The sequence below is a fragment of the Sarcophilus harrisii genome, chromosome 5 (genome assembly GCF_902635505.1).
Source record: "Sarcophilus harrisii chromosome 5, mSarHar1.11, whole genome shotgun sequence".
Classification (NCBI taxonomy): Eukaryota; Metazoa; Chordata; class Mammalia; order Dasyuromorphia; family Dasyuridae; genus Sarcophilus; species Sarcophilus harrisii.
In genome coordinates this window covers 143,504,904-143,519,512 of record NC_045430.1, presented here as the reverse complement: position 1 = coordinate 143,519,512, position 14,609 = coordinate 143,504,904, and positions in this window count along the sequence as shown.

The window sequence follows — 14,609 nt, the reverse complement described above, 5'->3', positions numbered from 1 at the left end:
GTTAACATATGTAAAACACTTTGCAAACATTTCACTAATATGTAAATGCTGTTATTATTATTATTGTCATTCTTATTGTCATAATTATTATTGTAATCAGTCCAATTTCAGTGTTGCCTTTGAGTTAACATTTATCTTTTTACATTATTATTATTATGATTATTACAAATCATTACAAAATTACATTATGATTATTACATTTTACATTATGATTATTAAGGCATTAAGGTGTTGTACCCACTTATTTATAAGGTTGGGAAACAAAGAATTTAATGATTGTCTCTCTTCTAGGATGTCATCTACCACAAATTACTAGGCATTATAATCTTCCCAGGTCCTGCTTAATGATCTCAGTAACAAATAGCTATGTGGGGTCGTTTTGTGTTTTCCCCCACTGCATTTTCAAATTAGAGCTTTCTTGAGTAAGAAATACTTTCTTTTTATTTGTTCTTAAAACAAATTTTAGTTATAAAAATGTTTTTCCAATAGCTATCATAACCTTCAATTTTATATATCTGAAGTTATGATGCAAAATCTGGATATTGACTTCAAAAATGAGAAATATATGCAGGGAGATCATTTAGTTATTATGATAGTACTGGAGAATGATGATTAAGGTGTAATTCTGGTAATGATAGTCCAAAGCAAAAAAGAGACTGACAAAATATATTGTAAAAGTCAAATTAATAGGATTTGGCATCTGTCTGGATATAGGAATGGGAACAGAATGGGAAAAAATAAAAGATAATTCCAGTGATTAGGGCTAACAAAATAATATGGGCAAAGAGGATATTAAAGAGAAGTGATGCAGAATGAGAGAGTGGAAGAGTTGATTCATGAGCAATATTTTTTTAATCTGCTGAGCCATCCCAAACAATGAACATACTCAGCAAACTGGGAATAGCCTGGCATTTGACTCAGAGGAGTTCTTTGTTTGCCTTACAATAACCCAAATCTTACAGTTTATCTAGTGAATGAGTCCCAGGAGGTAATGAAAATCCAAATGTTTTGCAACAGAACTAGAAAATTTCTTGACATATGAGACATTAGCTGCTATGTCTTTTGGGAGGGAAAACTTATTAAAAAACATTTTATGTTCTTAGATTTATAATATTTATACATTCTTCTAGTGGGATTAAATGTATTACTTAAAATAATGGAATGCAAAGAAATTAAATTAGTTAAGAGCAAGAGGTTCCACTCATATAGGAATATAGCAAAAGTACAGCCACATTCAGAAATAATTACAGATGTCAATTCTAGGTTGCACAATCATACAATGGCACCAATTAGCTGGTGAGTACCCAGAGGCAGCTCATCCAGAACATTTAAGGCTGCTATTTCATTCAATGTGAGGATTCTTTGAAGAAATTAGGAAAAATAAACTTGGAAAAGATCAAACTATCATCAAGTACTTGAATGTTTATCTTATTTAATTTTAATTAAATTTCTTTAGTTTGGCCCCAGAGACAATATGCAAATCTATAACCCCAGAGACAACATATCAGTTTATGTAAAATGTATAGAAAATTAATACAAAGCAATATGGAGACATTAGCAAATGGCTTCCTACAGAAGGTAGCAGTTATGTTTACTTTTGAAAAAAATTCAGGATTGCAAGAAGCAGAGAAGGGGAGTTCATTTAAAGAATAAGAGATAATTAGTGCAAAGAAAGAGTGATCAAAGATTAATTGTAATGTATAAGAAATACTAAAGCTAGTTTCACTTGACCATAGAGTATATGAAGCAGGTTATGGTCCCTTTAAGAAACTAGTCCTTTCAGACTGATTTATTCCTTTCTGATTGAGATTACTGCCAACCCCTCCTAACTGATGCATTATCAGTTTAAGAAGCTAGGACCTTTGATTCACAAATCCTGATTAAAAGCACCCCTTTGAATTCCAATAGGAGAGCCGGGCTTGTCCTAGCCCTTATGGGATCTGAGCCAATTTGGGACTCAACCCACAGGCCCCTTTAGCTAAATCTCTCATTATAAAAGAGAAACTAAAATCCTCTCTTGGCAGATGATCCAAACATCTCCATATGCCATGCTTGGGATCCCAAGGACTCTCTCTCCACTAGAATATTCTTTCTGGTGCCCTCTTCTCTTTACCTAATACCTTTTACTAACTAGACTTGAACCTTACTTCCATTCCCCATAATAAACTTCTTTTATCAATCTAAGTTTTTGGGTCAGTACATTTCTTTACAAGGGACTCTTGCACCACCACTAAACCTCATTTAACTCCCTACCCTTGTACCAAATCCAGGGGGGTTGCAGGAGAGCTCTATTTGACTCCCTGTACCTCGAACCTACCACTATACCCGAATTTTCATTTGGGTACCCCAAAATTTAACCTCAGCATTTTGGTTCCCTCTAGACCTCATCATATATAAGGGAATAATGTGTAATGAATTTGGAAAAGTAAGTTGGAGCCTGGTTGTAAAGAATTTAGATGCCAATTAGAATTTATATTTCAGCCTGGGAATAATTAACCACCATCATTTAAAAGTATATGTACTGTCTTAGGTTGGAGGAGTTATCCCTCAATAGAGATAATAGAGAAAATATTGGATGATGCTTCATCAGATTTGTTGCAATAGGATTTCTTTTCCCATTATATGTTAGACTAGATGATTACTGATTACAACTAAAGTTCTGAAAATCTCTGATAATTTCTGAGAATATTTGGAATAGGTCTCAAAGATTTGAGTATGAAATCATGTAACAATTTAATGTAGTCTCTGTGTAAGCTAAGGAAAACCCTTATTCTGGTGCAGTATGGCTGGCATTATATTATGTTTATAAAGACCAATAAAAAGGTTAATATATTATGTAATATGTCACACTCATTGTGCCTATAATTCATGAACAAATTATCACTACATAAAACTAATGACATGTAAATGGAATAAGAGTACAGTGGATAGATGACTTGTCATAACATTATGAACACACATCCTACCACTGACACATACTAACTGTGTGGTCATGAGCAAAAAACAAATTCTCAACCCTTCCTCTTTCAAGCAATTCTTTAAAACTGTTAATTTTAAAGAGATTTGTTGACAGGTTTCTGTGAAGAAAGTTTTGAAAGAGGAAGCTAACTTTCAAAGAAGTATGTGATGAACAGTGGAACAGATTAAATTCATAAATCACAATAAACAATGACTATAGTAATCTAGTATTTGATAAACCCTAAGACTTCAGCTTCTGGGATAATAACATATTATACAACAAAAATTGTTGAGGAAATTAGAAAGTAACATGGCAGAAATTAGGTACAGACCAACACTTAAAACTCTATACCAAGATATGGTTGAAATGCGTTCATGATTTAGACATAAAGGATAATACTATAATCAACTTAGGAGAACAAGGAATAGCCTATCTCTCAGATATGTGGAAAAAGAAGGAATTTATAGCCAAAGAAGAGCTAGAGAACATAATGAAATGCAAAACAGATAATTTTGGTTATATTAAATTTAAAAGGTTTGTACAAATAAAACCAATGCAGTCAAGATTAAAAGAGAAGCAGAAAACTGGGGAAAATTTTTATATACAAGGTCTCTGATAAAAACCTCATTTCTAAAATATATAGAAAACTGACACAAATTTATAAGAATAAAAGCCACAGCCCAACTGATAAATGGTCAAGGAATATGAACAATTTTGAGATGAAGAAATTAAAACCATTTCTAGCCTTAAGAAAAAAATGCTGTAAATCACAATTAATTAATAAAATGCAAATTAAGACAACTTGGTACTACAACTTCATACCTCTCAAATTGGTTAAGATGAAATGAAAAGATAGTGAAAAAAATATTGGAGAGGATGTGGGAAAACTGGGACATTAAAACATTGTTGGTGGAATTGTGAACTGATCCAACCATTCTGGAAAGCAATTAAGAACTATGTCCAAACTGTGCATATCGTTTGATCCAGCAGTGTCTCTCCTGGATTTGTATCCCAAAAAGATTATAAAAAGGGGAAAATGACCCACCTGTGCAAAAATGTTTGTAGCAACCATTTTTGTAATGGTAAGAACAGGAAACTCCATTGATGTTCATCAGCACATCTAATGGATGAATAAGTTATGGTATATGAATGTAATGGAATATTATTGTTTTATTAGAAATGATGAGCAGATTGATTTCAGAAAAGCCTGAAGAGACTTATATGAACTGATACTACATAAAGTGAACAGAAGCAAGACAACATTGTACACGGCAACAAGATTATTTGATGATCAGTTGTGATAGAACTAGCTCTTTTCAACAATGAGATAGATGATTCAGAGAAATTCCAATAGTCTTGTGATGGAGAGAAGCATCTGCTTTCAGAAAGAGGACTTTGGGGACTGAATTTGGATCATAATATAGTATTTTCACCATATTTTTTTGTTGTTTGCTTGCTAGCTTTTTTTTTTTCTTTCTCATTTTTCCCCTTTTGATCTGATTTTCCTTGTGCAGCATAAAAAAAATGTGGAAATATGTTTAGAAGAATTGCACATGATTAACATTTTATTTCTTAGATTACTTGTCTTGGGAAGGGGGAAGAGGAAAAGGGAGAAAAATTTGGAATACATGGTTTCGCAAGTGAATGTTGAAAATTATCTTTGCATATATTTTGAAAAGTAAAATTTTATTGTAAAAAAAAAACATCAAAGAAGTAGGTGTTAAATGACTAATAATATATTTTTTAAATGGATCTGTGATTTCATCTCTTTGGATATTCTTTGTAATGATGCAGATCAAAACTTATTCATGTCTGCCCATCATGAATGACTCTTGTCATGTTTCCTGATAAATTTACCATAAGTGAACACCCAGTGTATCTAAGAATTTTATGAACTTTCTCCTGGGTAGCTCTGGAAAGTGTGTGTGTGTGTGTGTGTGTGTGTGTGTGTGTGATACATACATATTTATCCATACATCTATCTATCTATACATATATATTTATCACACTGTTTTGAGAAATCATTTTTTTCAAAATTATCAATAAGCACATTAATATCTTTTATTCTTTTTTAAAATATTTGTATGATGGTGTAGGTGTAGCCTGCTATGGAATAGTGCTTACAAAAAGCTCTCTGTTTGTTTTAGTAAAATCATGAAAGATGTCCTTGATGAATCTCAGGAAAAATTTATACATAGATGCTAAGAAAAACACTTAAGTTGATTATTGATTCATCTGATGGTTATAGAATGCTGGACTATGTCTGGAAGACCTGAATCGAAATCCAGATTTAGACACTTACTAGCCATATGATCCTGAGGAAGTCACTTAATCTATACTTATTTCTGTTCTCTCAATTGTAAAATGAAGATAATAAAATAATTTACATTATAGAGATATTGTGAAGTCATTTTATGTGAAATAAGATTTAAAAAAGAATACTAAGCCCAATGCCTAGCACAGGGTGGGTTTATAGAAATACTCATTCTTGTTGTTGATATTTTTTCCTTTGCCTATATTTTTACATGATAAAGCCTAGTTATTCCCAAAGTTTATGGCATTGTTTGCTCCTTCTAAGGCCTTTTGAATTGATCCCTACATAACCACATAACTGATTTGCTTCTCACTTGTATCTCTTCTAAGTACAATTGGTCTAATTCTTTTTTTTTTTTTTTTTATTTAATAGCCTTTTATTTACAGGATATATACATGGGTAACTTTACAGCATTAACAATTGCCAAACCTCTTGTTCCAATTTTTCACCTCTTACCCCCCCCCACCCCCTCCCCTAAATGGCAGGATGACCAGTAGATGTTAAATATATTAAAATATAACTTAGATACACAATAAGTATACATGACCAAAACATTATTTTGCTGTACAAAAAGAATCAGACTCTGAATTATTGTACAATTAGCTTGTGAAGGAAATCAAAAATGCAGGTGTGCATAAATATAGGGATTGGGAATTCAATGTAATGGTTTTTAGTCATCTCCCAGAGTTCTTTTTCTGGGTATAGCTAGTTCAGTTCATTACTGCTCCATTAGAAATGATTTGGTTGATCTCGTTGCTGAGGATGGCCTGATCCATCAGAACTGGTCCTCATCTCGTATTGTTGTTGAAGTATATAATGATCTCCTGGTCCTGCTCATTTCACTCAGCATCAGTTCGTGTAAGTCTCTCCAGGCCTTTCTGAAATCATCCTGTTGGTCATTTCTTACAGAACAGTAATATTCCATAATTTTCATATACCACAATTTATTCAGCCATTCTCCAACTGATGGACATCCATTCAGTTTCCAGTTTCTAGCCACTACAAAAAGGGCTGCCACAAACATTCGTGCACATACAGGTCCCTTTCCCTTCTTTATAATCTCTTTGGGATATAATCCCAGTAGTAACACTGCTGGATCAAAGGGTATGCACAGTTTGATAACTTTTTGAGCATAGTTCCAAACTACTCTCCAAAATGGTTGGATTCGTTCACAACTCCACCAACAATGAATCAATGTCCCAGTTTTCCCACATCCCCTCCAACAATCATCATTATTTTTTCCTGTCATCTTAGCCAATCTGACAGGTGTGTAGTGGTATCTTAGAGTTGTCTTAATTTGCATTTCTCTGATTAATAATGACTTGGAGCATCTTTTCATATGACTAGAAATAGTTTCAATTTCTTCATCTGAGAATTGTCTGTTCATATCCTTTGACCATTTTTCAATTGGAGAATGGCTTGATTTTTTATAAATTAGAGTTAATTCTCTATATATTTTGGAAATGAGGCCTTTATCAGAACCTTTGACTGTAAAAATATTTTCCCAGTTTATTGCTTCCCTTCTAATCTTGTCTGCATTAGTTTTGTTTGTACAAAAACTTTTCAGTTTGGTATAATCGAAATTTTCTATTTTGTGATCAGTAATGATCTCTAGTTCTGCTTTGGTCATAAAGACCTTCCCCTTCCACAGGTCTGAGAGGTAAACTATCCTATGTTCCTCTAATTTATTAATAATTTCATTCTTTATGCCTAGGTCATGAACCCATTTTGACCTTATCTTGGTGTACGGCGTTAAGTATGGATCAATGCCTAGTTTCTGCCATATTAGTTTCCAATTTTCCCAGCAATTTTTATCAAACAGTAAGTTCTTATCCCAAAAGCTGGGATCTTTGGGTTTGTCAAAGACTAGGTTGCTATATTTGTTGACTGTTTCATCCCTTGAACCCAATCTATTCCACTGATCAACTAATCTATTCCTTAGCCAATACCAAATAGCAATTGGTCTAATTCAAATGTTTTTCTCCCTGTTCTTTTCTTTTTTCTTTTATATATGCATATCAATATTTGTGCTCTTACAAATATTGCAAAAGTCCTCTCAAAGAATATAAAAGTTCTGAGAACCAGAGTGCTTCAAGCACTCTAAAGCAGAAATTCCTAATCTTTTGGGGGCAATAACTCTTTCTGGCAGTCTATGAAGTCCTTAGACCTATTCTCTGTATAATGTTTTTAAATAACTCAAGGAAATACTAAATTTTATTTTGAGGTTGATGAAAATAAAGATGCAATTTTTTTCCTATCCAAATTCTCAGACTCACTGATATCTATCCATAGACTCCAGGTTATGAACTCTACTTCTGAAGGAACCAATAATTTTATAGTATTTCTGAGAACCAGAGTGCTTCAAGCACTCTAAAGCAGAAATTCCTAATCTTTTGGGGCAATAATTCTTTCTGGCAGTCTGTGAAGCCCTTAGACCTATTCTCTGTATAATGTTTTTAAATAACTCAAGGAAAACTACACACCTGTCAGATTGGCTAAGATGACAGGAAAAAATAATGATGATTGTTGGAGGGGATGCGGGAAAACTGGGACATTGATGCATTGTTGGTGGAGTTGTGAACGAATCCAACCATTTTGGAGAGTAGTTTGGAACTATGCTCAAAAAGTTATCAAACTGTGCATACCCTTTGATCCAGCAGTGTTACTACTGGGATTATATCCCAAAGAGATTATAAAGAAGGGAAGGGACCTGTATGTGCACGAATGTTTGTGGCAGCCCTTTTTGTAGTGGCTAGAAACTGGAAACTGAATGGATGTCCATCAGTTGGAGAATGGCTGAATAAATTGTGGTATATGAAAATTATGGAATATTACTGTTCTGTAAGAAATGACCAACAGGATAATTTCAGAAAGGCCTGGAGAGACTTACACGAACTGATGCTGAGTGAAATGAACAGGACCAGGAAATCATTATATACTTCAACAACAATACTATATGATGACCAGTTCTGATGGACCTGGCCATCCTCAGCAAGGAGATCAACCAAATCATTTCCAATGGAGCAGTAATGAACTGAACTAGCTATGCCCAGAAAAAGAACTCTGGGAGATGACTAAAAACCATTACATTGAATTCCCAATCCCTATATTTATGCACACCTGCATTTTTGATTTCCTTCACAAGCTAATTGTACAATATTTCAGAGTCTGATTCTTTTTGTACAGCAAAATAACGTTTTGGTCATGTATACTTATAGTGTATCTAATTTATATTTTAATATATTTAACATCTACTGGTCATCCTGCCATCTAGGGGAGGGGGTGGGGGGGTAAGAGGTGAAAAATTGGAACAAGAGGTTTGGCAATTGTTAATGCTGTAAAGTTAGCCATGCATATATCCTGTAAATAAAAGGCTATTAAATAAAAAAAATAACTCAAGGAAATACTAAATTTTATTTTGAGGTTGATGAAAATAAAGATGCAATTTTTTTCCTATCCAAAAAAAAAATATTTGTGCTCTTAGAATCACAGTGTAGTACCTCTACTATTCTTGAGAGTAAGAATATATTATTATACAAACGTAGTTATTCTTCATTTCTTCTTATTTCTTTACCTCTTTCCATTTTAATCATTAAGTGTTATTGAGATGACTTTGTCTAGTTAGATTTTTCATTGAGATATTTAAAAAATGATTTTATTTTCTACTAATTTGCTTTACTTTATGAGTAACATTGCTCATTTTTTCAATTTTTTACGATATTTTACAAATAACTTGGTATGGTAAATTGTTGTTGCCTACAATGTTCAGGCTAGTTTTCTAGAGGACCTTGAGATCAGCCCAAGTCCTTGGTCTTAGTGGGGAAATAAATGAGGCAAGAGAACTGCCAGGAGAATGGTCAAAAATGGAATGTCCCATTTCCAGTCTTTCTTAGCCCTTATATACCTTAGTACAATTACATCATTATAGCATACTGAATATGTGTGAACTATTATTCTAATGTTGATATTTCTTCCTTTGCCTATATTTTTACATTGATCTAGAGAGCTATTACATCACCATACTAATAATTAAGTATATGTATACTAGAGAACAATCATCCCATCGATTCCACTGTGTTAATACATTGTTGAAAGTATCCTTGTTTCAAGTATACTTCTCCAAAGTTCCAGTCCTCTACAGTTGCTCATTTCCATTTGACAAGTAAGAGAAGTGTTTTCAGACTAAATGGTTGCACAATTTTAGGCATTTTTGATCTCTTCCTTCTGAAACTCATTTACATCAATCTAATATTTGTATGAAATTAGCATTTCTTCTGCCTATAACAGTTCTCCCATTCCTATCTTAGTTTTTTCATCAATAACTTGATTCAGTAGTTCAGATAAAGTTGTTTAAATGTCCATTGTTTTCTTGCTTTTTGTACTTTCAGCCTTTAGTAGTGTGATCTTGGCTATTAATATCTATGAATTTAAATTGTTCAAAGGAGATTTAGGAACAATTCCCACATTGTAATGCTGTTTTCCTTATATAAATACAATGAATTGTTACTTCATAATCACTACTGAAATTTATTGATCTTACCAAAGAAAGTAGTCATCATATGTAGACATGAGCCTTTTATGGAATCTATTCTAATTAGAATCCTCTTATTTTATTCCTGATCCAAATAGTTCATTACAGGTATAATTTATCTTAAAATGTTTATGTTTACATTAACTTATTAATGCATATTTTACAAAATATTCTCATCATTACCCATTCCTATCTTTGGACTGAAGTCACTGAGTATCAAAGTACATGTTGATTTAATTTGGAGTTCTTATCAAGATCCATACTTCCTTTTAACTGGTACTTTTTCTATTGCCTAGTTTCATTTATGGTAAAAAGGCCAAGATTTGATAATTCAGTTATTCAAGCAGCATGTCTATTCACTGATCACTGGATAATTATATCACAATCAAAGTGTCAATCAGAATTGAGATCCATTTTATATTTTCCTTTGTTCCAAGAATTGCTGTGATCAAAGAAATAAAACTAATTAGTAATAAGTATCCTTTTATTTATTGAAGGAGGTGAATTTAAAGCAGATTCATTCTTCTGTAAGCACTGTATTGGGAACTATTCTACCATAAGAGAACCAGTCAGAGCTTGAACTCCACTAGCAAGAAACTAATGCCACCTAAATAAATGAAATATCAAAGTAGGAATAAAAGCGAGGGGCAGTTAGTTCTCCTTTAATATGTAAGTTCACTTTAGAAGCAATCTTTAATATTTAAGTCTCTATGAATAGATATTATTTGGGGGCAGCTAGGTTCCACAGTGGATAAAGCACCAGCCCTGAAGTCAGGAGGACCTGAGTTCAAATTTGGTCTCAGACACTTAATGCTTCCTAGCTGTGTGACTCTAGGAAAGTCAATAGATGTTATTAGACTTCTAATTGTGGCCATTGTGGTTCATTTCCCATAGTTGCCTGTGGAATTCTAGCAAATCATTTCACTTCTCTATGTCTTAGGGAAATCACTAGGATTTTATTTACTAAATCATAGATGTGTTTTCAAATTTGGGCTCCTCACATCAATAAATTGATATATTCTTTGTGCAAGAAATCTGTTGGAAAAGTTAGAAAAGACATTTATGTATGTGTATCTAGGTTGCACTAACAAATAGTTTTTTTTTTAAGCAATAAATTCACATCTGTAAGATCCAGCAAAATGCTAAGTACTCAAAATAAACTCAAGATAAGAAGGAAATGTATTTTAGGGGAACATTATTCAAAGTAGCCATCCATATAAATAAATTCTAGACATGAATGACTATGAAAGTCAGCTATTAGGAGAACTGTTTATATGAAGGATTTTTTTAAATAGTGCAATGAATAGAATTAAATCAAAGTCAATCACATCATAAGCTACTGAAATGTAGAGTCCTTGGCAAAATATGTCATTAAATGCCTATAGGTAACATCTCTTTACAATAATCTGCAGAAATGATTAGATTTGAATGGACAAAAGTATCTGATCAGCATTATTTTCTCATATGTAAACATTCAATTTAAAAGATAAAACAGCACTAATAATTTTCTAGGCTTTATAATAGGTTCAGAAAATAAATCAATAGATTTGATAAGAGTTGGAACCATAAATCTTCATACAATTCTGGTTTTCTAAATAATTTCTAGTCTTAAATTTGGCTTCACATTGCAAATTTAGTTTCTGATTTCTCCAATTAGTAAACAACTTTTTTATATCTTTGAAACCAGAAAGTTGAGGTTTAGACTCTGCTTCTGGCACCAAACAGGTATATAAAACACAATAAATTGCTTAGTCTTTTTTGAGCTTAAGCTTCTTCATCTGTATCATAGGAATAAAAGCTATTTAATTTCACTCATGAATTAATGATGAGACAGGAATTGTAAAATGCATACATTTTGCAAACAAATTTATATAACCATGTGACTGAAAAAAGTCATTTAAACTTTCATTTTTTTTTTAATAATAAAAGCTTAAGCACAGTGGTTTGTATTTATAGCTCTTCAGTTCAATCGTGTCTGACTATGTGATCCAATGGACAAAGTCCATGATGCTTTCTTGGCAAAGATACTATAATATCTGGCCTTTTTCTTCTTCATTGTGTCCCCATTTTACAGATGAGGAATTAAGGTAAATAAGGATTAAGTAATAACCAGAATCACACAGCTAGTAAGTATCCAAAGGTAAATTTGAACTCAGGTTTTTCTGAATCTAGGTGCATTGCCCTATCTACTGTACCATGTAGTGGCTAGTTTGTTCCTCAATAGGAACTCCCTAAAGCTATAATTTACAAATATGTCCAGAAATATCCATCTATCCACATATATGCAAGTGTGTATATTTATATATTATATAAATTGGCAAGATATCTATATTTTACATACATATTTTATCACTTCTAACACTGCCTCACTGAGAATTGTGTTTTCTACTACAAAGAGAAATTCTCACCATTTTGACTTTGCTTACTAAACATCCATTCTTATAATTATAAAGATGGTTCAGCAAATATAACTGTAGTTCCATGGGAATAACTACAAATAAATTCAAAGACAAATAGGATGTTAAAACTTCTATTTTCCATGCCTTTAAAATTGCTTTATTGAATCCTGATTAAAATTTCCAACATTTAAATTTGGATAGGTATCTTTATTTGAAAATAGATAAGGAGATTATTATTATTGTTGTGTCTCTGTCTACTACTTGAACCTAAGGATTTATATGTATATGGGAGGAAAAAAAAAAGATCTACAAATTCTTGAATCTAAACTTGGACACATTACTTGGCTTCAAGTCTTATAAATTGGCACTTAGGAGTCAGACTCAAATTTCATGACCCTCTTTACCATAAGCTGATCTCCAGGCTGCCACCTATAAAATCATGATCACATTAGTGTACTTATCCTTCTCCAAGCCATTGAACTTCTATTTCCTATAAAGAGTCAGCTGTGCCCAATAAAAGTAAACATTTATCTTTGTAATGACAATCATTGAGTTCCTTGGTAGAATAGTACAACTTACAATAAGCATCCCATGTCAACAAATTCTCCTTGTGACTCACACCACTATTGAAATTTGGAAAGGGGATTTTTGTAGCCTTCTCAAGGTAGAAAATAGGGAAACCTAGGGAAAAGGATGAAGGTCAAAAGTAACAAAAGTAAAACATAGCATTAAATTAATATTATTTCCTGAAATTCTAAATTTAATTAAAAATACTTTGGGGATAATTTTTTCTTAATAATGAGCATATACTGTTAATTGAATGAAACTGGTATATAAACCATAGTCAGGATGGTTTTTTAAATACTATTTATTTTTCAGTTTTGTTTTTAATTAAATATAGGTAAAATGATATCAACAAACCATTGATTGCCAGTATGAACTGACAGAATTTACTGGATCCTGTATTCTGATATAACGAAAGAGTCAACTCTATTTCCTATGTAATCGTAACTGCCCCAAATCATGATTTATGTTACCACAACATTTTTAAACTTATTAACTATGAGATTATGAGAGATTATGACCTATACATCTTACTCATTTTTATAATGCTTAATACTCTAAGAGTATAATAAACCCACGAAGAATATAATAGATATTTGTTTTATTAATAAATGAAAAATACTTCTTTGACATTCCAAATCAATACTGTTCATACCAACAATGAGCCTTTTCCCCATTACTCCCTCTATGAGATATATATGATATAAAGTATTTATACACATATATACATATATTATATAGTTATATATAAAATGGCCATTTAGATATCTGTTGAAATATAATTAATAGATTTATTATGTCTTTTTGATCTTCCTCGTTCTGATGGCAAATTCCATGGAATTATTGTGACTTTTTTTGGGGGGGAGGGGGTGCTGATGGGGTTGGTTCAATTTTATCTGCAAATCTGGAACTGGAGGACCTGAATTTATAGGTCAAATCTCCTTCATCACAGTAGTGAATACAAGGATAATTCCCTATTTTATGCCTTATATTTATTATTATAAGGTTATTGACCAAGTTGTTTTTATTATTTTATCTCAAAGAATATTGAATGATGGGGCAGCTAGGTGGTACAGTGGATAGAACACTGGCCCTGATATCAGAGAGAATTTTGAATGATCCTGATACATGAATGAGAGTCACCTTATTGTAAAAAAACAAAAAACAAAAAACAAAACAAAAAAAAAAAACATAGGGTATGTTTTGTTGTATCAAATCCAATGCTTTCATATTCAACTAAGAAAAGCATAATGGAATTTTATATTTTCTACATTAATTTGGTTTGGTTTTGATTTGATATTCTTTTTTCCTCTCTTTTTTAATGAACTAAAGAAAATAAGAAGAACAGAATTTAAAAAGACAGAAAAGGAAAATAAAAAATCAAAACAAAACATTATCCTTAATGCAGCAGAACATGAGGAGATTCAAAATATATAACAAAAAATTTCCATTTCAAGAAAGCATACAATAGTAGATATTGAATTAATGACTGTTCAACTTTTCTTTGCTTCCTTGTAGGTTATTTTTTTTTTTTGTTCTCTGCTGTGTAGTTTTTGCTTTATTCATTTCCCCCTCTTTCTTCTATCCCCCTACCTTTCCCAATCAGACTACAGTCAAGCACAGATATATTTATATATACCTATGAACACACACATACTATATACACATATGTACACACATATTCACACCCATACATATACATATATCTATACAGACAGACATACTTACATGCATATATAGTCACATATACTGAGGCATATGCATATATTTATATCTATATGTATATATATATATATATACACACGCACATATAAGAATTTGTACATATGTAAACATGCATCT